The sequence below is a fragment of the Columba livia genome, chromosome 3 (genome assembly GCF_036013475.1).
Source record: "Columba livia isolate bColLiv1 breed racing homer chromosome 3, bColLiv1.pat.W.v2, whole genome shotgun sequence".
Taxonomy (NCBI): domain Eukaryota; kingdom Metazoa; phylum Chordata; class Aves; order Columbiformes; family Columbidae; genus Columba; species Columba livia.
Window position 1 is genome coordinate 42278281 of NC_088604.1, and position 24671 is coordinate 42302951.

The 24671-nt window shown below is 35.9% G+C and overlaps 1 long non-coding RNA gene across 3 annotated transcripts in view; it reads left to right on the forward strand.

Moving 5' to 3' along the window:
• LOC135579018 (uncharacterized) overlaps positions 1-24671 on the forward strand; it is a 147225-nt gene that overhangs the window by 36257 nt on the left and 86297 nt on the right. For 2 of the 3 annotated variants that reach the window (XR_010471256.1, XR_010471258.1), the window contains exon 3: positions 8633-8810. The exons of the other annotated variant lie outside the window; for it this stretch is intronic. This is a non-coding gene — a long non-coding RNA (uncharacterized LOC135579018). The remainder of the gene's footprint in view (positions 1-8632; positions 8811-24671) is intronic. 3 annotated transcript variants of the gene reach the window in all.

The window sequence follows — 24671 nt, forward strand, 5'->3', positions numbered from 1 at the left end:
TACCCAGATGCAAGACTCTACACTTGCCCTGGTTATATTTCATTAAATTTTTACCCACACTTAACGCATGACTCAGTCATTTAAATGTTTTCTCATTGTTAATGTAATCCTTGTTTGTACCGTTCCGCTATGTCTCCTGTTTATTCTATTTCTTTTTTCATACATATACAAAATTTTAGATATATTTTACATATATTAAATGTGTAACATTAATTTGTCTGGAACTACCTTTTTCAATTTTGTTTATTGTTCTCATTTCTTGAAGGAACACAGTCAGGGGAGAAGCTGTTTCTCCCCTTCGGTACTCTCAGATATCTGTATCCTTTTCATAAGAAGTTTTGCAGCCTTATTACTGACTAGCTATGAAGCACACAGAAGTGAGCATGTCAGCCTGTGTAGTTTAGAACACTTAATTTATCTATTATATCATCCATTGAGTGATAGCATAATTTGGGCAATTTTAAGTGCGAGATAAACACCTAGTCAGTGGTAAAACCTCTATAGTATAACGTCTGAGATACGGTTTGGCAGCTGGAATATACTCTCTAAAAAAACCCCAAAGGATCTCTTGGAGGACTTCAGCTTGGAGTGCTTCCTGAGCACAACTGGTGTTTGTGGTACTTCAGTAAAGAAATCCTGGAGCCCTCAAACTGTTGTTTCAACATGTTTGAAGTGGTTATGCCCCTACATACACTGGGAAAATGTTCTTCTAAACCAGTAGTTCTGAGCCATTCCTCATCTTTCATGACTCTGAGGTTAATATGTATTCTGGAAGTGCTCTAGAACAAGGTCAGGAGTTCATTGAAGTTATGTTAGGTAAAAGGTTGTCTCAAGACTTTTTCCGGGTTTTCTCTCAATTTTGTCAGACCAGGGAGAAGTGAGTACTTGATACCAGATATAGGTTTTCCATTTTCTGTAAAGGTCCTGTCACCATCATAGTTAAATAATTTTCAGCTATCATTTAGTACTGGTTTAAGGTTATTTCACACTGTTCTAATAGCTGAAAATGGTTTAAGTGGGGGCTTTGCATTGGTTTTGGTTTTGGGGGTGAACACCCTTGGCAATTAAAGAGAACCTTGAAGTAGAATAGCTATACAAGCCTTATTGAATTTTGTATTCCAGCTTGCATAGCTACGTCACATTTGCTTTAATCCAGAAGAGCCAGTTCATTTCTGACCTCTCAGCCCTGCTGCTCAAGGGAAACATACAAAATACCTTCAAAAGATAATTCTGGAACTAAAATTCATAACTCTACTGGGCACTAAAAACCATGGACTCAACAGAGACATTGGTTTTATGGCACATTATATTTTTTGCCACCCCAGGATAACCTTTCCATGCTGCACAAACAATAAATTACTTGTGTCTCTCATGCTCTCTCTCTCTCTCTGTCCCATAGGAGCAAACAAATGTATTGTCTTTCCCTTTCTAATATTTATCCACCTTGTATTTATGAACTATCTTATTTTTCAGTTGATTGAATTTGCAAGTTTGATTAAATTAAAATCAGAACAATTGTTCTCAACTTCTATTTAGCTTGGAAGATTGTAATTTTCTATTTATTATTCTCATGTTATTGTACATGTGACTCGTAAAACATTTTGAGATCAATCCAGCTGAGGAGTGGTGTGTAGTTGTCCCGTTTTTATTTTCCAGCAAAAATGGTAGCAACTAAAGGGACAAAGTGCACTCGATCATAAATGTCCCTGTTTTCAAAATTAAACACTATCTACATAATTTGCTAATTTCTGAAGTTCCTTGGCGCTCACTGATGTCCTCTGGAAGTCTGGTAAACTCCAGGCTGTATCAGTAACTGAACTCTATTCAGTTTCTAGTACAGTTGATAGTGCTTTGATAAAGCTGGAAAATGCTGAAATGCTGACAGTTTCTAAGAGAATCCTTTAAAAAGTGTTTGCCAGTACCAATATATTTTAAAACCCCCCCGAAATATTGCTCAGAAAAAAAAATGCAATAAAAGGATGTGTGCATTATTACATGCTCGTCACTTCAGTGATCATTCAGTGAAAAAACTAAAATCAACAGCGCTCACTGTCTCTGCAGGTCTAGGACATCACAGGAGAGGCTTCTGAATACACCCTCATGGTTTGGTGCTTATTCTTAGCTGGGAGAAACAATGCCATAAATTTAGTTCTTGCCTCTGTCTCTGTTGTTATAAAATTTCAGTAAAATAAATGAAAGAAAACAAAGAAGGTACAGTATCCGGACTCAAGGCATTATGACTTACCATCTGAGTAGACAACATGAATAGCCTGCAGCATAGATCAACTTTAACTGTGGTCTTGTCACATTTCATAAACTGGAGCAAAACTGGGCTTGGTCAGCATATGATACAAAGCCTGTAAGAAAACTATTCAGAAAGTGGTGCGTGTGGCTCAGCTGCTTTGTGGCGCTTCCTCAAAAACTAAAGAATATCTCACTGCAATTAAGGGATCGTTTTATTCTCAGTGGAAGATGATACAAGAAGAAAGTTGATTGTTTTCATTTAAAACAAAACAAAACAAAACACCTTCAGTCTTATTTTTTTTTTTTTCTGGTTGGATTTACTTGTTGTATAAACCAGCAGACACTTCTGATGAAAAGTGGAAATTTACTATTGCTTCATGTATAATTGTTTTTTTGAACATTTTTGCAAATAGTTCTGGTGATAATAACTAGTTTTGGTATTAAATATGATTGAACTATATTTAGCTTAAATCACTTCAAGAAATTTAGATTGACATCTGTCTATGTTGGTCTGTGTGACTGTAAACACCACCATAATCTTTTTTTGGTGTGTATGAGCCTACCTAGCAAAATTACAACTCAGAAACATAAGCATGCATTGTGTAATAACTTCAGGAAGCTGCTAATTTGTTGTAGAATTTATTACTGGTATTTAGAATTTTAACCAAAATCTCTGATTTAACAAACCCAGTACAGTCTCAAGACTAGTTGTTGTAAAACATGATGCTCATTTGCTACTGACCTTGTGGGAAAGAATCAGTGGTATTTCAAAATATTCTTTATTGTGACGAGCACTTAATGACAGAAACGCTACTACCGTCAAGAAGCATTGGTCCTGGTTGATCTACTGAGTGAAGATCTGTTACAAATCCAGTATCAATCTTGTACTCTTTTGATTAATACATAAATTGTGTATATGTTTTTAATGATACTGTAGTGTCTTCTACTTCTAACTTAAAACCAGAATAATGGTAGACAGTTTTGTTTTTCATTTGGTTTGGTTTGTTTTTTTTGTTTGTTTCTTTTATAATTAGATTCAGCTAATGGAAGAAGTGTGGAGTTTGCAGTACACTGCAGGATAACTTCAGCTGTTTTGTAGTAGCTGATGACCTAGAGCGAGGTGGTTACAATAAATTGTGTATTTAATTGATATTGTATATTTAATTTATATTTTTATTTGATCTTAATTTTATGATATGTTATTTAAAATAAGCCTATTTTGTTCTTGCGTATGTATAGTTTAGAAAATTTCTAGGTTTCAATTTTGTGGAATTTCAGTTGCACAATACTACTGTGTTTGTCACACCAAAAAGAAAAACTTTAATCTGTTCTTTTCTTTTCCCTGGTATAATTTAATAAAATTATGAGTCTTCTTTCATGATAGGTAAGGTGAAAACCTGTGTTTTGAAATTAAATTGCTTTACAGTGGATATAAGTAAAGTTTAATCTTTACTGTTGGAAACAAAGCATTTTCTTCAAAATTAATTGTTGTAGAAACAGAAAATTAGGATAGGTTGAAACATCGACCTATATAGGATCTGTCCCCTCATATAACATTAATCATAGATGTCACTAGTTACTAGCCCTCAAGAGCCCACATTAGAATATATCATATTTACTGTGAAAGTTGAATAAAGGCAGATACTGAAGAAGATGTGTTGTATGCAGTCAGCCATATGCGAATTTATTGTTATAAGTTGTGAATTCTGACTACTTTCAGGCCTTTAAGTGCCCTTCTTCCTAGCTTCTAAAAATACCTTTCACTATTGACTCTTGATTTTAATATCGATTTACACCAATAGTCTTAATTTTATTATTTTTAATGTTGGATTTAGTAAAATTTTCTTAATATAAGATGTTGTGTGTATGATTAACTCATGCTGGAGTTTTCTTAGCAGGGTGATTAGAGTAGAATTGTCATCGTTTGGCAATTTACTAATATCCTCACGTAGGCATAAATGGGGTTGGAATCCTTACATCCACAGCAGAGAACATTGCTGTTTGAAGGAAGACACACTCTTTGAAGTACCAGGCTTTAACTATCTCTGTGGCTCAGTAAGTGAAATTAAGACACTTGGTTCCTTTGTGTTTTCCAACTTCAGTGGAACAGCAAGATTTGGAAGTTGGGATTTGGTTTCAGGCTGTGGAGAAGAGCTAGTCTTCTGGTTTGTTCTCTACAGCCTGGTTAAGTTTGACTTGTTACTTGTTCTTTCTTCTCCTTTCCTCCTTCAAAGCTAATATCCTTGCCCCAGGTCTTTTTGCCCAGATAATCTTGGCTGCAGGCTGGTGGTCCTTGCTGCATTTCTTTCTCTGCAACCAGCTGTTCCTCAGCACTCTGTATTTCTTTAAATTCTCCCCTTCTCTAATCTCTACCTCCCTAAATCACTCAGGTATCTCCATCTGATGTTGTACCTTTCCAGACTCACGATCATTCCTGACTCTTTTCTAGTTCTGTTTAACTTCAAGTCCTTGAACAAACTATTTTCATATCAACTGAGGCCCCAGTGAGTCCAGGTATGCAAATAATTTCTTTATTTCAGTCTCTCACTCAGTCCCTGGTACTGTGGTTCATTTGTACCCTTTTTTGATTTTAAGCAGTAGTCCTGTTGCCCTGGCACTCAGTTCTCAGTCCGAGTCATTCTCATCAGTCAATCTGAGGCTTCTAACATAAATCATCACTTTCAGTCATGCCCAACAGCAGCTCCTTGGTGTCCATCCTCCCATTCTGCTGCCACACAGACCCTCCTCTCTCCAGTTTACCCTCCCTTAGCACTGCCTTTGGAGAGTATAGGTGAGACAGTATCTTTCTTGTCCCAATATGTGGATTGGAACATAGGGAAAAACTGCATTATGGGAGAAATATAGGATCAGTCTTGGGATCGGGATTACTTTGGGCAGGTGGAATAGTTCATTATTACAATCTTAAACTATTACGTGCCTCTCCTGAGCTTGTAACTTCACTTTTCAAAACCTCATTATCTTGCCCAAGTTTGGGTAACTCGTTACCTCAGGCTGAATTTAAATCCCTCATCTACATTATGGATGACACCCAAAGGTTTCCATGAAGAAGCAGGTGGAATTTTTGTAAAGGTAAAATAATGTGTTTTCCGCACCCACTTTATTTTCAGGAGCTAATAGTTGCGGTGAAGCTGCACCTGTTTTGGTTTGCTTCAGTGTCATGATTGTGAAGGTGTCCAATTATTACTTGTACCTATGAAATATTCTTTAAATTGTTGACTTTGCTTTTGAAGACATTTTTGAGTGGGTTTACCAACTCCACTTTTTAAGATGGATTTGTAATTTATTGGAGAGCAAGAATGCAGTTAATTGGTATTTTTGTGTAAAGGAAAAGTATTAAATATATAACTCTTCTATGAAAACATACATTTGCAGGATTACCATCTGTTTTCAGAAGCAGACATCTAAAACTTTACTAATTGTAGATTTTTTTCCCTCCAGTTTGTCAATCAAGTGTTTTTTTTAAGTATCATCTTGATGTCACATATGGCCAATTTTATACTGGTGGTTGAAACTTACATGAGTATGCAGAGGCTCTCAGTGATTATTGCTTTTTATATTGTTTCCCATTTAATCTCCCAGCATTTCGTTTTCCAGTTCTAGTAACGGCATAACCCACCAGTATGGAAGAAATGCCTCTCAGATATGCTTGCATTGTGTTGTCTCTAGAAGTTTTTCTGGAGTTTTTCTGTTTGGTTGTTTATTGCTTGGGGTTTTGTTTTGTTTTGTTTTTTTTGTTGGTATTCATGGGTTTTGTTTGTTTGTGGTTTTTTGTTTGTTTTTTACCCCAGAAAATTGATTGGTAGTCCAAAAAATTAATCCACAGAGTGGCTTCATTCAGGCCAGGTCAAATTTGCCAAACCTATCAGCTTGAAAAAATGAATAAGTTCTGCAGATCACTACTTTAGTACCAGCAAAATATATTGATTTGAAAACCAGTAAAGTGAATGTCAAGAAATATAGTATCAGAGGAGAGGAGTATCTCTGAAACACTTTTACCAATACCGCAGTGCTGTCAGTCCCTTACTGAAAAATATGGTGTTTTATCCTTACATCTCTCTGCAGGGGGATTAACCCATATTTTTGTTTTCATAAAAGAATTTTCTTATGATCTCAAGCATTCTCAGTAGACTGATTTTGATCTTTTCTTCTGGAAATGTTTTATTCTGTGTGAATTATGCAGGGTGAGTCTACATTGCCTGCCTTCCCTTCCTTCCTTCCTTCCTTCTTCTCTTCCTCCCTTCCTCCCTTCCTTCCTCCCTTCCTTCCTTCCTTCCTTCCCTGCAGCCCCAGTTCCTCTGTACACTACTCAGCCTTTGGCTTACTCTAAATATGGGCCAACTACATTGCCCTAAGCTGGCTGTGGAAATCAAAATAGGCCTAGACTGCATTAGAATTGATAGGAAGAGACCTTGGTTGTCATCCATTCTGAATCATGGTTAGAGTAGGCTGAGCTGTAATGTTATTTTTCCTTCTGACTCAATGACCATATAAGTAAATAGTCAATACAAAGGAGACCTGCATTAGCAGAAGAAACACCAAACAAAATAACCTTTAGCCTCATGTATTGGCCTGGACAATACTTGATGAAATTTTCGTCTTCTTACAAGTAGGAGCTGAAACTTAATCTTCCATAATCCTCATGGCTTCCTTTCCATTAATTACTGGGCTTCATTTCATAGGGCTGTAAGCTGGTTGCTTAGCTAGACAACAGAAAAATTGCAGTTCCCACTACCTCAATCCTTGATGTTCCAAAAAACACCATGTGGAAAACCAGTAGTGTCCCTACTACATATTTAATTAAGATTTGATAAAGAACTTAGTAATTTAGACTGCGTATGTCTGGCTACAAAAATGCCCCACCTCTCAGAAACACCCTCATGTAATTTGCAGGGATTCCATAGGATAGGCTTTACTAGGCCTTTTCAGAAGTATCTAGCCGATAGGAAGTCATTCAAGATCTGATTTTAATATTTAACTGAGCAGATAACTTAAGTATATTTTTGCAGTCTGGTAGTGTTTATTAAAGATTGTAGGTTTATATTATTGTGGACTGCAAGATATGAGATAAACAGTTTTTTTTCAGTTGAACCTTAATTTGCACCTAGTATTAAAGAGAGCTATTTTACTACTGGCTGTGTGGGTGGAATTCAGTCACTGGCTGCTTTGCGTTAATTATTGGACTTCCAAGAAGGGTGCAATTGAAAGACATGGTTTAGGAAAGACAGATGTATATCTTCAAAGATTGGATTGATACAATGGTTTATTTCTACATATTTATATGGTCTCACTGATAATTTATATCTAACTGCTGTTTTAAAAGACTATTTGAATAATAGCTGCTGCAAACATTGCAAGCATACAAATGAACATGGCCATCTATGACATGCGAGACTATATTGTCCCATCCATTTTGAACTAATTTTTAAATTCAGTTACTGTGCAGATCTTAACAGTTACATAAAAGAATGGGAATGTAGGTGGAAAAGTTAGTTAGGTTTCTACCACTGTTTGCACCTAATAGCACATCTATTAATACTTAAAAGATGCTCCTCATCTGTCATGAAACATCAGAATGTCACTGAGGATGGTTTTGTTACTTGCGACTGTCACATTTTTAAAGCCAGGATCTAGTGCCTAAGAATTAGCCATGTACGGAATTGATTTTTGGCCAGAAATGAATATTGCCTAATTAAGATACCTGTGGTACTTCTCATATGTATGATCTTGACTTTATCATCATTCTGTCATTCATTTTTCTAGGCAATATATGATAGAACATAAGTTTATCTCTTAACTGATATTTGGTAAAATATATTACAGAAGGAATTAGAACAGATATACAGATATTGAGATTAGCTGGTATTATTTAAATTAATATACATTCAGGTGGCAATCTTCCATTTTGATATCAAATGCTGAAATTTTTCAGAGAATGGCATTTGACCTCCAGGTCTAGTGAAGAGCTTGAGATTAGCAGATCACTGAATAAAACTCAATAAACATATAATAAAAGAGGAGTGGAAAAAAAGGAAATTATTACAAAGCTAAAGCTGCAAAATAGTGTACATTTTTGGGTTTGAATTCATATGCATAAAATCATATAACATAATATTACTTTGCTTTTAGATTCTGTCAAACAGCAGAATACTCATAGTTTCCAAAACCAGTATGTTTTGCTTTGCTTTCTTCTTCTTAACTTAATATTGCTACTAAATAAAACATTGTAGGATTTTACTTTTTAAGCGCGGAAGGAGAAAATAAAATAGAGCCACTTCTGGGTAAATTCTTACAGTGAGCAACAACAACAACAATAGATGGTGCTTACAGTTTCCTCCCTTGTGGGTTTCTTTTTAATATTGTATTTCAGAGCAATGAACGTATGGCTGTTACTATCAGCACTGGTGTGTTTGCAGCGATGCCTATCAACATCCACCAGAGAGCAGGGCAGCTCCAAAACCCACATCTTTTATGCTGTGGAAATTGATGGAGACAGCAACACAGCCAGCTTCTTGGCCAAACAACATGGAATGCAGTTCATTTCAAAGGTCAGCGCATATTTAAACTTGCTTCATTACTCCCACCTTTATGCTTGAGATTTTCATTTTTTTAAAATCAGTTTACCTAGAGGTTCCTTTAGAGACAGAAAAATGAAAGTGCTGAATCCTATTTTCATTTGGGGATATCAAGCTTTTTATCAAATTATAGAGGTGGCGTTTCAGAATATTTCATATCTGATCAGAAGGAAAATCCAAAAATAATTTTCTCTTTATTCAGGAGTCTTTCAGGCACTGGGACTGTTTTATTTATTACTTAATATTGTGCTCCAGTCAATCATTTTGAATTCAGACAGGAAAATGGAATTTTTATTTTTAAAAGGAAAAAATCCTGAGGAAAAACGCTATTGGAATAAAGCAGATTTTATTATTTTTAAAAATACAAATATGTCTTTTCTTCCTCTGCTAACTATTTTATTTCCTTTTAACCATGGTGCATTAATATGAAGACATATATTAAACAAAGGATCCTATATAAAGTAATATATTAGTTAATTACAGGCATTTTGTTTCAGAGCATTTCTACAACATTTGTCATTGAGCTTGAGGAATTATGGCCTTGTAACACAATCAAGGGAAAACCTTTTTCCTTCTTTGGACTACTATCTCCATGCACATATTTTCTGTATGTGTACTGTGTATGTGTGTATAAACACAAAGTATGTATTTATATTGCATTTAGCTTTATTTCAACTTTCCATCAGAAGAAGGTTATTCCTGAAGTGTATGTTAGTACTCTGGCACACAGCCCAAACAGAAGAAACACATTAATAGCTTCCAGTTACAGCTACTGGTCTATAAACTGGACATGTACAGCGGTGACATAGTGTTAAATTTTCCTGTTGCTTCTATTTTAGAAACACCTTGCATCAGTTAAAGTAGATCACAAATACATTTTAGAAACTTTTAATGTGTTAATCAGTAGCAGCCTACATTCATTGACCTGAAAGTTTTTTGTCGACTTAAATGAATTAAGCCTTGAAGTGCTCCTGTTGCTTTTATCTCTGCTTTTCAGATATGAGAACCAGAGAGAGGTAGAATAAGTAAAACAATTTGTTCAAGCTCCAAACAGGAAGTCTGTGGCCCAGTGAGAAACAGACAATACCTTTCTAAATTCTCAATTCCTAAGAAAGAAAGTGAGGTTGGCTTGTGAAGAAGAGGCAATGCATTATCTGTACCTCAGCATCTGCTCTGGTCTTACCCCGGTCATGAAAATCACTGAAGGGCCCTGAGGAAAACTGCTCCCTAGTTCCTGTTGGAAAAATGATGATGACAGAGCCTTCCCAATCTGATACCCTTAGAACATGAATATTAAACCCACTACAAACTGTTGTAATGTGCGTGTTAATTAAAAACAAAAACCAACAACCAACACTGAGGTATTAGAGTAAGTATTTCTGTAAAGGGTGACTTCGATGACACGGTTGCTTAGAAAGGGTTTCCTCGGGTTTTGAGTAGCACAGAGGTATTTTGTACAAGAGGAACAGATGACAGTTTCTGTTGCTGTACAATCTGGCACTATTTATAGCTAGGATGCTGGAAACAAAATTGGTGGTATAAGAGAGCAAATCACACTGTATTCTCTGTTCTGTAATATTTATCCAAGAAAACACCTTTTTTATTACAGTGATTATGAATAAGAAAATGCAAAAGATGGAAAGAGAAATGCAGGAGATATAGGAAAGGTTTTTTCCCCTAGCTTCTCTGTGAATTTCTGGTTTACAACCTGTTGTATAAGCAGCAGGTGCCTTTCTTAGCATTCTGATTTCAAATATGAAAAAAAAAAAGCTTCTGTGATATTTAAAGCTTATGGTCCTTAAGCCATGAGGAGCACTGGTGAAGTATTAAAGATTCAAATATGATTAAGCATAATGTTTTTTCAAACTTTTTGTTGGCATGTAATAAGCTTAGCGCAGGTGCTATGTGATAAGACGAGGTGATACTAAAACAGTATTTGGAAAAATGTACCTGTAAAATGTGATAAAACTTGTTGTTACTAAAATTCCCAGGTAGTTGGGAGCATAATAGTATTGCAGTTAGAAGTTGTGCTCCTATTTTAGGCTCCCATGTGACAAAGCATTTGAAACGTAAAGTTCAATTCTTTTTCAGGAAAAAAAAATAATCATAATAATGTGCTTAAGTTCCTTTGAAATAAATAGGATCTAGGTATATGCTTAAGTGCTTTACTGGTTAAGGCTGGGCAACTGAATGGGGCTTTTAGTGAAAAAACAGTTTTGTACGAAAAAAGTGACATCAAAGGCTGAAAATGCTATCTTTTAAATATGCTACTGTCACCACAGGAAACAGGCTCCTGTAGAAATCGTAATTATGTGTGACTGTGACATCCTCACTTCAGCATGTTAGTTGCAATTTAGAGTTGCAGTTTAAAGGCATAACTTCCCTTTGGCGTAAGTGTACATTTTTGCTATTATATGATACATGAATAAAGACAGTGAGTTAAGTGTGTTATTTTGGAGTGCTTCCGCTCATTAAATATCGTTACTTATTAATATGCAGATGCTTTGCAGCAAAGTAGGAAAATTGCAACTATGGAAAAGGCTGCCAATTAAATATCAAACTGGAATGCACTTTTTCGAAGTGTAACTCTCGAATGACATTTAGTGTCTAAAATCCAAAATGTTAAACTCTTGACATTGATTGCAATACTATTCCATTTCACATTCTGTACCAGCTAACTTACCCACAGAAACAGTGTAGGGGAAAAGTTCTTTTGAAACTTACTGTTATGGTTTCTCTTAAAACCACTGACTTAAAGTTTCTGTAATTAAAACTCATTAAATATAGTGAAGTTATGCCCAGCATGTACGAGAGTTTTGCCAGTTCTAACTTAACCAAAATATTTTGCGAAGAAATGCTTAATTTGGTTCTAGTTTTGCATTTTTAGGTGATAGCATTGCACTCAATAAATATTAGAGAGCAGATTTTAAATATAGTTATACATCAGAGGTACACATTGGGATCAAATGTATGTTGGGATTCTTTCACACAGTTGTATTTTGAGTCAGCTTGTTTCCTTTATTTTTATCACTATTGTAATGTAGACTGCACGTGAGTCTTGCCTCTATACTGCAAAAAGGACTTTTTATTGTACTGATAGGTGGCAGGAATAGAGGATATAGTGCCAGCTACTTCTGTTTCATTCTCTTGTTCCCTTCTGCACTATTTAAGACAGAGGTTGTATGGAAGACACAGACTCTATTGCATTTCTCTAGTCTCAGAGGGAGGGAGGTGGTAAAAGAGTAAAACTTGGAAAACGAGTGTATGCACACCAGCTGTGCATCATCAAGAAGAGTGTCTTTTTTGGCTATGTAGTGCATCATCCTTACCTTAGTGAAGTCAACAGAAAACCTCCCATTGACTTTCAAGGGAGTGTAGCAGAAGAAATATTTGTATGTAAATGTATCCAAGTAGCAAATATCACTAGTACTTAAACTATGTGAGACACTCATAGGAAAATGGAGTGAAAAACCGCAGATTTGATCTCAGTCTCTCAACCTTCCAAAGCATGAATACTTGTATCGTATTGTGCATTATGCTCCTGTGTAGCATATATGAAACCATGAAGAAACACTGGAGAAGCTATGCCTAAAATAAATTTGTGCTCCGTACATTTCAGAATGAAGGTTCTGGCACAAATAGTTTTAATTGACAGCCCTCTTAGATGAGATTTTAAAGTGAGCACCAAGTTTCAATGGTTTTACAAAAGTCAGACAAAAGGAACACATCATGTTTTTCTTTGTGTGGATTTTATTTTTATTTTTTATTTGCATTAATAAAAGTTTTGTGTAATGATGAATTTGAATCTCAAAATGAAACTAGGAAAGCTGATTAGTGGAGGAAATCAAGTTTACCAACGATTATATTACTGATGCATTAGTTGCGGAAAAAATCTGTTTAATTGCTGAATCAGTTTTGGAGATTTTGAGATATATATATATACACACACACACACATATATATATATATATACATATATATATATATGTATACACATAAGTATAATGCTTATATGAGTGTATTCTTGGACGCACATACCTGATATGCACTTATGCAAGTGTATAAATACAGGTACCTTAAAAATTTAATTTACAACAAAGTTTCATAGTTTTATCAGTTATTTATTTTTCATCAGCAAAACTCTGGAAAAATGTATATAAAAGGTATATGGCATTTAAGAGTTATATCTAAGAATATGTTATTGATAATGCCCACTGGGAACACGTGCAGTGAAGTTCAAGGTCTTGATATTCCTAAATTTGTATAGAAATGCCAGACAGGTCTTGGATTAAAAAAAAAAATGAAATGAGAATTTGAAATGAATGGTTCTGATCAGGAGTCAAAAATTGATTGTATGTCTATATGCATTTAGAAGGTAAAGTCAAGCTGGGCAGCAAACCCCACTTTTAATAAAAATGGGTTTAATACAGGTACTTTCTAGGAATGAAAACAAGATTGCTGAATGACATTTTGACTGGGAGTAAGGTTAGTTTCATATTCTTTCTCTCTTTTTGTCTTAGTTTTTCTCTCTCTCTTATTTTTTCTTGCCCTTTCTCTTTCATTCTCTCTTTTGTTCTCCTCTTTTTTTAAAATTTGTTTTTCAGTCCAGAGAAGTTTTTAGTGATTTCATTATAATTTCTGTTTCCCAAAGTCTGTATTTTTTTATGAAGCTTCTTCAGATATTTTGCAAGCTGTAAGCAGAGCAGATATAACTTGAAGTTTCCGAGTGTATTTATGACTCTTAGTTTTTGATGAATCTTCTTGATATTATTGTGCATTTAAATGCTGATGTACACAAAATTGAAGGAAACTATGGAAATGCCTCTTGCTGAGCCGGACGTAATAGATCCTATTCAAGAATGTCTGCTAACTTGCATCACCTCACTCTATGGACAAGCGTTTTGAATCAATGATTTCCCTCTCAAGTTTTACAGCACATATTTAGCGTTTTATATTTGCTGCAGAGTAGACTCTGGGACGAGCGTTTGTCCCTGTGTGATTTTGTTTTCTATTCTACTTCTTTTATTTATCTGAAAAAAATATCTTACTTCAAAATTACTGTTTTAAAATTGATTTTCTCCTTGTGCAATATGTGGTTGTTACAGAAGACTAAGTGATACACCAAGCATTTTAAGTGGGTAAAAAAAAGGGTATACATTGTAGGTGGGTTTTGATTATTGCTGTGCCTTAGACTGATGTACAAGAAAATATGTTTGTGGGTTTTGTTTCTTTGTTTTGTTTTTCTTGTTTGGTTGTTTTTGTTGTTTTTTTGTGGTTATTTGTTTGTTTTCTTTTATTAGTTTTCCTTCTCTTCTCTGCCATTCTGTGAAGGTACTGAAGTGTCCAAATTGTGTTCCCCTGGAGGCAAAGAGAGGAAAAATCCCTTCTTCACACTGCAGCCTAAAAGTAGTAATGGCTGAGGAAAAGCACACCTTCAGTGGTGCCAAGTTTGTTAACACAGCAGGTGAATACTTGACGATTTGAAAATACTGTCAAGATTTTTAGCAAGGCATAGTACAGTAAAAGCTTTCACTGCTGTTTCATCCTATTTTTGTTAAAAACTGATATTTTCAAATATTCCGCTTCTGGGGTCATGTTTTTTTTTTTTTTTTCCAGGAAAGGCACATAAGTCTTTCTGTAGCATAAAACTAATACCATCTTAGGCCATTTATTGAATATTGCAGTATCATTATATTGTACTGTAAAATAGCAGCATCTGCTCTTTTAAGCTCAGCTAAGAATTCTCTTGTATTTCTTGAGCATTGCAAGATGTAGATTCAGAAGATCTTTACATCTTTTCCATGTTTTTGGCAGTGCTGTGTAACACTATTAGGTGCATGTGTGACAACAGCTTATGTATTCAGCCTCCTATCAGGTGCATGTCCCTATGCTTGAAAAGGGCTTTACAAAAAGGTAGAGAATTATGAACACTCTTTAGTTATTACCAATTTATGCTAATATACTAAGAAACTAATAATTTGATTGTTCTGATTGAAATGATGGGCATGATTCACAGGAGATATAAATTGGTACAGCCCCATTCAGATCAATGAAACTATACTGATATATGCCAGCTGAGAATCAGGTCCCTCATCTTTCTTTGAATAATGGTAGGCTGACCAAACCATTAGAGAATACAGTTAATAGAACAAGCCTGTATTGAAACTGGAATGGAAGCTAGTAATGTTAGATGATTGTTTTTAGTATTTTTTCTTTCTATTGTCCTGTTGAGTAGACAAGTCTTAAGGAGATCAAGTTTCAACTCTGAAGTTAGTGACATAATGGTACATTTAGCAAACAACCACAATGTGGGAAAACATTGGAAAATATTTTTGCACAATGCTACAAAAACAACTCATTTTTTTATTACTTTTGAAAAAAACCCCACAACTTTACCTTTGCAGCTGCTGATATTATTCTCCACTCTGTCTATGCTTACACTTAACTAGTCTGATGTTACAACAGTAGCTACAGTGTAAAAGAAAGGTGAGTTTAAAAAAAACAAAATCACCATGATTCATCTAGATCTTCCCAATGAGCGAATGTCCCCTATTAAATGTGTTAATTTCAAATTCTGGATTCCTTTTGTTGTAAGGAAATGGTGTAAATGTGGTTACAAGTATTCTATTTTTTAAAAAGAAAATATCTTAAATAAGAGTTATGAAATGGTAAACTCTCCCTGGAACTACAACAAATGTTTCTTCTCATTTCTTGCACCTCTGGGACTGTAGCACTGGGAAATGGATGCAAAACCCCATAAATTTGCCAGGTGTTTGGTACAGGGTTCCTGGCACACATTTTATCCCTCACTACTTTTGTCCCTGAAAGGAGAAAAAAAATAAATTGGAACTTGGTTTAATTTAAAACATATTACTGACCTAATATATGCATGTCTATTTTTCCAATGATTGCCAGAGGTGTTTAGAAAACTGGTGTCAATATATCGTGTATGCATGTATTACATACATGGAATGGTATAGAGTGCATGGTGGGCCAACTCATTTCTATCAATCTACTATGAAAGGTCCTCTGTAACAAATGGAAGTGATGCCTCAAGAGGCACCTCATGGTTTATTAAGAGTAGTTTGATTTTAAGAACTTGAGTGTCAAACATATGTAGTCAAACAGCTTCCTGAATCTTTTAAGTTGTTTTACAAGAAGTATTTTGCACCACTGAAATTCAGCTTGGTTTTGAGAGTGCATTAATTGGCTGTTTTACTTTGTAAGTCAATGTAATGACAAGTTTAAGTTCCGGAATCTGGATTGTGAGAGAGAAGTGAGACTAGAACAAGAAGGAATAATCACTTCACTTGAACAATTGTTGCAATGTTTCACAGTACTTCACTTAATAGTCTAACAATTATAATACTTTTTATTTGTCTAGCACACTTCATTCAAGAGTGCAAAGATTCATTACTAGTTTAAAGATTTGCAAAGTTTCTGAACCTAGATCAGTATTACCATAGCTGTGAGACATAATTTCAACAAATTTTACTCACATGGATTTTTGAACTAACTAAAAATATTTATATCTTTGACTTACATTCAGATAATAGTTTCAACCAAAACTAAGTTGGGAGTAGAGTAGGAACTTCACGTATTGTTATCTTCAAAAGGAAACATCCCAGCAAAACAAAAATTAATATTTCATTCAATGTGCAAAGTTCTTACCTTTACATTTTAAAGTTAAAATTAATAAAATAAAATAAAAAGAAAATAGAACCATGTCCAGATGGCTTTAGAATATCTCCAAGGATGGAGACTCCACGACCTCTCTGGGCAACCTGTGCCAGTGCTTGGTCACCCTCACAGTAAAAAAAGTGTTTCGTGATGTTCAGGGGGACCCTCCTGTGTTCAGTTTGTGCCCAGTGCCTCTGGTCCTGTCACTAGGCACCACTGAAAAGACGCTGGCTCCCTTTTTGCCATTCCCTTATTTCAGATAATTGTACAAATTGATGAGATTCCCCCTAAGGCTTCCCTTCTCCAGGCTGAACAGTCCCAGCTCTCTCAGCCTTTCCATATAGGAGAGGTGCTCTAGTCTTTGTGGCCCTTCACTGGGCTTTCTCCAATAGCTCCACATCTCTCTTGTACTGGGAAGCCCAGAACTAGACACAGTACTCCAGGTGTGGCCTCACTAGTGTCCTTATCCACAGTCCTCCCCGTAAATCTCTTCTGACCACTAAACCGAAGTTTGTTTTTTTCAGGCTCTGATCACCACAACCATTTTATATATTGATAAGATCCATCATTTTCAAGGCTACACTTATGCTTTAGTAGAAGATTTAGGAATAAAGTCTCTATGTCCTATTTGCTACTGATTATGGGGAGAGAATGGTGGTGAAAATACAAATGAAAACAGTGTTTTAAAGAGGGTTCAAATGAAGTCGTTAATCATCTGCCTCAGAAGCAATAGTACAGTTGTGGGGAACGACTGCAATGATCTGAGGGGTAATAGCTCAGAAAAGTCATTGGCTTCTTTGGAAATGTTGGTTGAAATACTAGTAGTATCAATGTGATGAAATGTTTTGTTTAACATTGAACAACATGGTGCTAAGTAGAATTTGCATTAATTACTCACTGCTTTGACTGGTGTACTTACAGAGTTTTCTAGGTATGGATTTCTCTTCCTTCCCATCAAAAAGATTTCATACTGTAGCATGATCTGTCTGTGTAGACAAAAAGGAAGCAACAGACAGCTGAGGATCTTCCAGGTAGAAGTGCAATGATAGGTGAGAATGAAAATTGTTCTGCATCAACTGACATGAAAGTTTTCTGGAAAGAAATCAAGTAACTAATTGCCATCTTCTACAACTGAAATGATCATCATAATGATAAATGAGGTTGTTTCAACAACTTTCTTCTCCATAGAAGCTAACAGCTGGGATTTTTCATCATTCCCAAGCCAGGGAAGAGATGGTGATGACTCATACCCAAAAAGTTTGGGTACTTGGAAGCATTCTTACTTTTTCTCATGGGCTGTCATAAAAACAAGAACTCCTTTGCAACTAATGACTTAGTGCCGGTGTGAACGGAGAGTCTGGCACTGTAGGCATGTGGGAAGTAATTCATGAGCCAAGAAAGCTAAACAGTTCTCCTTTGAATTAGTTTTAATCTGCTGAGATCTCAACTGTTTTCAGCATCACCTGAGAAAACCGGTTTGCAGTCAGGATCAAAACTGTCCATCTTTATTGGCATGTGTCGGTGTCTTCAAAGACTTGCCTTGTTCCCAGTCCGAGAGGAGTATTTCTAATCCATGTGTCTGAGTGTGCATGTTCTGGCAAGCACACATGTACAAACACACACACGAGCAAACAAGCACCTGTGTACACTTTTATTTGCACTTCTTTCAGGGCCTAGCGCGCAGCTTTGTGTGCCCTCTCTACGTGTGATTAAATATTAATTAGGCTTCTAATATAAGCAAGTGAGTTCACAGGCCCGAGTGCCACATAAATAATGCATGAGGTACCCAAAGGCTCAGCCTGAGAAGCTGATTGGCCACCTTGGATTTGTATAATTATGAAGTTTCATTATTAACAGTGGAAGCAGTGGAGAGATTTGCCTAGCTTGAGGGACTTTGAAAGCATAAGCTGTCTCATTAGGGAAAAAGGGAATGAGGCATAATATGCAAACTTGTTAGTAAAAAAAAAAAAAAGTAATAAAAATTAAACATAGCTCTTTAACCGGGACTGTTTTCTACGTATATATAAACATTTCTAAGTGTATAAAAAACCTGAAATTCAAATAGGTGAGGTCTATACTACAGCTGTTTAACAGTTTTGTTTGCAAGAGGTCTTGCTTAAAAGCTTTTGTTCTCGGTATAAAACAATCTTTAATATTTTACAAAAAAATCCACAGGTAGCTTAATGGGTTCTGCAAAGTGAGAGGTACGGAGGTGAAAGAGAATGAACACACAGTCCAGGGTTCTTGCTAGAATGTGTGTTGTGCATGCAATTAAATCTCAAGGTCAAACAATTTACAGACAATTACTTTTCTAACATCTCCAGAAATGCCTGCTTACACGTCTTTAATTTTAAATGATACTGATATTCCAATTCTCCCCAAAGGTTAATGCTGACTAAATCCAGCTGTGACCTGACACGATGCGACAGCACAGTGCCTAATTATCCTCTGGATAGTCATTTACTTTAAACCATTAAAGAAATAGGCTGAGAGGAAGATTTAGGACCCAGAAAAAATGTTAGCCTGACTTCTTTCTTCTTGAGGATGGGATGGGCTGAAAAATAAAAATAAAATCTTGCTAAATGTTAGCCATTTGCTTTGATGGCAGAAAATTGTTCATCCCACTCTGTTTTTTTTACAGGTTAAATTGCTAACTAGTTCATTTTATCCATTGCCTACGGCTGGCGCTAAATGTCAGTGACAAATTTTGTACTTGTCTTGAAGAATGAATTAAGTTATGCACAAAAGCTATAGTGCTCTTTTTAAGATGAGTGAATTGCAGAGAAAAAAAAAAAAGTTGCTCGTTTGAAAAAGGATTATTTCGATTAAAGGCCTTTTCTATTGTAGTGGAAGACAGGTAGTGGTTTAAGATAATTCTGACAGTTACCTCCCACAGAGGCTGCAGTCCTTTACCAGAAATTTCTTTAAGAGCACTTGTGTCAGATTATATACTATGATTATTATCATAAGACCATTTGTGACAGTAAAGGGGGGGGGGGACACCCACAATTACAGAAAATGGCAACTATTATTCATTAACTAAGGCAAAACTGGTCTTTCTTCAGTGAGGTCAGCATTCCTTCACCGTCACACAAACCTTTCTATGGGTTGTAGCAATGGCAATTAAAACCCCCCAAAGTATTCTCTGCCAAATGTTGGTAAGAAGGAACAGTTCGTTCAGCAATTTATATTGAGAAGACCAGGCACAGACTTCACAATCCATCTGGTTTTTAGTTGTCTGGCTCTGGTAGCAACCCATCATCTCTGAGTGAATAAAGTACCTAAGAATGATTGCTACCATCATAGTGTTTGAAAGTCTAAACTGGTTTACTATCCGTAGGCTAAGCCTAAGGGAGCTCTGCATGTTCATATTTTACTTGGTTTTATTTTCGTGTGCACCATATCTGTTTATTGAAAATCTAAGGAAAGTTTAAAGTTAAGACTAGACTTTACAGCTATATCTGTTACAGGGGGGCGTCTTTAGAAAGTCGACACCTCTCACCCCACTGAGGTGGCATAGCTGATGCTCTTTTGTACTTATAGTGACTAATTTGCTCTGGATATAATTACCACTAGAGGGAAAGAATTATTTTTACTTTTTAAAAAAATTATTATTATGGAAGCGCTTGGTATTTCCAACTGTAAGCAGAGTGCAATTGTGCTGTGCACTTTACAAAAACACAGATTTGAAAGAAGTGTTGTTTTTAGTGGCACCCACAGGTTTTGGCAGATACTTTCCTCCTCTCACTGTGTGCATAAATATTTTCACTGATACCAGCTGTAGAAAGTGATATGGTAAATGCTAATCTCAGTACAGTCATAGCAGTCACAAATGGAAGTCAGATCTGTAACTTAAAGTTGAAAACTGAAATGAAAAATCTAGTGATTATGCACTAGTGCCCTAAGCTACTGAAAGATTCCCTCTTTCTTTCTCTCTACACTCGCATACTCAGGCAAGGGGATAAGTTTTCCACCCCAGAGAAAGAAAAATACAGATGATCAGTTTTCTGGTGATAACACTGCAAGTCCTGAAGACAGTCTGGCTCTAAAAAGTGATACAGGCTGAGATACATCTCACCTAACTTTGGACATATGAAGCACTGATATCTCAGTCTGAGCTAGTCATTTTTGTTCCTGTTCTACTGAAAGGAGGGAAACAGGTATGACCAGATGGATTCTATGTAATTTGAGGCTTCTGTTTAGGATGAGATGAGTTGTCCTCTGAAGGTGCTAGGTTCTTTTCGTTAACTTTAAAGAGAAACTAAACTTGGTTGGAGTTTTAGATTGCCACATTAGGGCGCATGGATCGTACCACTGATAATTTTCCTTTCTTTAACCTTTCATCTCTGGCCTGTCTGCTCACACTTGAGTTCATTTCCACTCCCTATGCATGACAGTGTCCTTCAAAGTTTTTATGAAGTATATTTTAAGCTCTCTCTCTGTTATATTTTTTCCATTTGTAAATACCCACACTTTTGACCTTCCCTTTGATAAGCTGGTTAGAGCACTTTCAGCCCCATATTTTTAGGTTTTTTTGTAACCTTGTGTCACTTATATAACTAAGTTTTTTCTTCACACTTTCTTTGCAGTGTGAATAAGTGTTATAAGAGTGGTCTTAAAATTTTGCATAGGGAAAAACTCTTACTCACTTCTGTTTTTTGGAAGATGAGAATTTTGTTAACTGCTAGTGCCACAACATTGCATGAAGAAATTATACTAACATAGATATTTGTAATTTACTGTAATGCTGCTTTTCAAAGAAAAGTATTTGGGTTTTTGCTCCCTGTTACCTATTTTCCTGTATTAGACTGTATAAATAACTATATTTATAACTACATTTGGCTGATTATGGCCACTCAGCTAGGTGATACTTTGCAGCAATTGCACTCAACTAACTGTTTATCATCCTACTGACCTCTCTGTGTCCTGATAACTCAACTTCCTAAAAATGATAACTGTTAAAAATATTGTGATGTTTGGCCAACAACTATTCTTTTTGGCATCTACTACAACCAGCATTGAATATTGATAATTTGATGTATTTGATGATTTGAAATATTGATAAAGAAACTGCTGCATTTTGGAACCTGTCATTGAGTCAGATTTATTAAATTTTAGTTACTCAGAGTAACTGAAAGTGACTTACACAAATTTAAGCCATGCAGCAGGCAGTGGAGAGAGAGACGTCTTCAGAGCGCAATCCATCCCATCCACTCCCATGGAAAAGCAGATAAAAATTTAAATAAAGCACATAAATAACAAAACAAAACCAAAACAAAAATGTCTTTGCACATATAACTCCTCCAGAAGAGAAAAACAGAAGGAGCAAACAGCTCATTGGGAACAGATCGTTGTCACATTCCACAGACAGTGCACAAACTGTACAGTGGGTTCTTCATACACTGGTGTGTTCCTCTTCATTGCCTGCTCAGTAGGTCTTGGAAAGTTACCTTACACTAACTATTTAACTTTTAGGTGGATAAAATTACATGGGATGAATATCAGCCTGTGCTTGTTGTTTGGAAATGGGTTTTTACATTTTCTGTTTTATTTATTTGAGAACTGGGAGAATGTTATTTAAGAAAATACAGTGGTCAAATATGTTAAATATTATTTTCAGTTCTGTGGAGTAATAGAAACATTTCAGTTTCATGTTTATTCTTAGAATACAATTCTGGAAACTGTATCTCCCTTATGGTCTTTTTTCCACTTCTTAATTATTGTATGGTCCCCTGGTAAATTCTGTCTTTTATTAGAAGTTCTAATTATGTTCAGCTGAAACCTCCAGCTTGGGCTATAGAACTTTTTACTGAACCTTATTATGATTCCCAGGACAAATCCATACTGAATCATGGTTTCTGATCCAGAGACCTTAATCTTTGAGAGCACTTCCTGAAGTGGAAAAAGACATACTCATTGAGAAATATTTCATCACTGTTACAGCTGTAGCTTTGAGAACTGTCTTCCCAGTAATACTACTTCATGAAATAAAGAAGAATTTGCAAACGACTGAATATGAACATGCTTGGGTTGCTAGGAAGTGACTTCAAATATGTGAAATATTTCCAGTATATACATTCCAACTTATTTTTGTAAATGCTAGAGGAATAAACTCATGCAAAAGTTTGCCTTTCACTAATTCTGTTCAGTTATTTATTTTGTGAGCATTTGGACTGAAATCATTGGGAACTTCTGTGGAATAAGTTAGTACTTTCTGTAAGGATGGGTAAGAAAACATGCTCCTCACAAGCCATACCAAGAGGCAAATAAGATGTAAATCTCTATATCCTGGTTAAAATTTAACAACTAATGAAGTGAGCGTGGTACAAGAATTTTGAGGGGGTGAAAATGGAGTAAAATTCAAATTATCAAATAAACCTACTCATATCATTAGCTAGCAAGGTGTAATTATTTGTAGTGGGAATAAGCTGGAATATTAGAAAATCACAGAATGTTTGGTGTTGGAAGGGACCTCTGGAGATCATCTAGTTCAACCCCCCTGCTAAAGCAGGTTCACCCAGAGCAGATCACACAGGAACGTGTCCAGACAGGTTTTGAATGTCTCCAGAGAAGGAGACTCCACACTCTTGGCAGCCTGTTCAGTGCTCTGTCAGCCTCAAAGTCAAGAAATTTATCCTCATATTCAGATGGAACCTCCTGTGCTTCAGTCTGTGCCTGTTGCTCCTCATCCTATCATTGGTCACCACTGAAAAGAAATATTAGAAATTAGAAATAACACGCTTGTTCCTGCCATGGGTTTTGCAGTGTTTAGAGCATATTTGTGATCTCAGATTTCCACTTTTTGTATTGAACTCATTTCAGTGTAGTTGTTTAATTTCTTTCCTGCAGTGTTATCCTTCACCTGTTGAATCAAAGTGTAAGTGCCTGGTATCAGCAGGTGCTTAAAGTATCAGCATTAGAATATTGCTCATTTTCCTTCTTTTTCTGGGAATATGTTTCCTCTCAATTATGAATTAATGCAATATCCAGGCAGAAAGAAATGCAAAAAGCAAAAGTATCCCTTTGGTTACAGAAGAAGCCGCCTGTCCTCGCTGCAGGCTCAGCTCCTGCTGATGCCGCAGCAGCGCCGAGTCCCCTGGGCGAACGGTGGGCACAGACCTCCCTGAGCTGAATGTGCCGAAGAGCCCATGTGTGACAACATCTAGCTGGTGTAAAAATGGGTGTAGGAAAGAGAAATTATGCCATGCTGTTTGTTTGGGGAGAGTCAATCTACTGCTGCGTGCAGTAAGGTGCTAGAACTTATATGGTGTGCAACCATGGGCAGAACAAAAGCTGGTCAGTGAAGTAGTTACATTAATGGTCAGTAATATGAAGCAGATAGTAAAAGCCTTGAACTCTAGTCCCTTCCTGTACACAGATTTATGAAATCTGCATTTCACAAATGCAGATTTTGAGTTCAAAATGGTGCATTTTGAGTTAAAAATAAAATCTTGTTAATGTTTTACTTAAGAAAACATTTCTATGCATAACAAGAATTCCCTTAGTAGGATTTTTAAAGTGCTATAGTGATTGGATAATATAACAGACATTATATTTTGGTGGTTTTAATTTGTTATTGCTGAATGGGAAATATTCCGTTTTCAACTGAGAATCCCTATTGACTGAAATTTATCACTTGGTCATGTTGCAGAAAGCTGGTTCAGCCTCATATTCCTCTTTCCTCTTTCTAGCATACAGTTATCCTGGTCTTTTCTGAAGTGGTGCTTTCAGTCACTTTCAAACTTTTTTTTGCTGGCTAGTAATAATTAGTTTTACACTTTCAGAACATCTCTCCTGAGGCTTCTTTGTCAGCCTGTTTCCCCTCAGGATAGCTCAGAGTCCATTTGGAAGCTGCATCTTCCCTTGCCTGGGTCTTCTAAGGAAACTTAACCCTTAGTGTCTCCTTAATGCATGACCCATTCAAAAAAAATCCCCTGTTATCGCCGGTTCCAAAATAAGACAGCCAAGACTATACTAATCTTAAACCTAAGCCTATATTGTTGTTCTAGTGATGTAAGGATCTGTGATTCTGGATAGGTTCTTTCACAATGAGAGAAAATTCAGTTTTATTTCTAGTAGGAATTACGTTTTCATTATTGCCTTTTTTTTTTTTTTTTTAAAAAAAAGTGTTACATAGATTTGCGTATGTCAGAC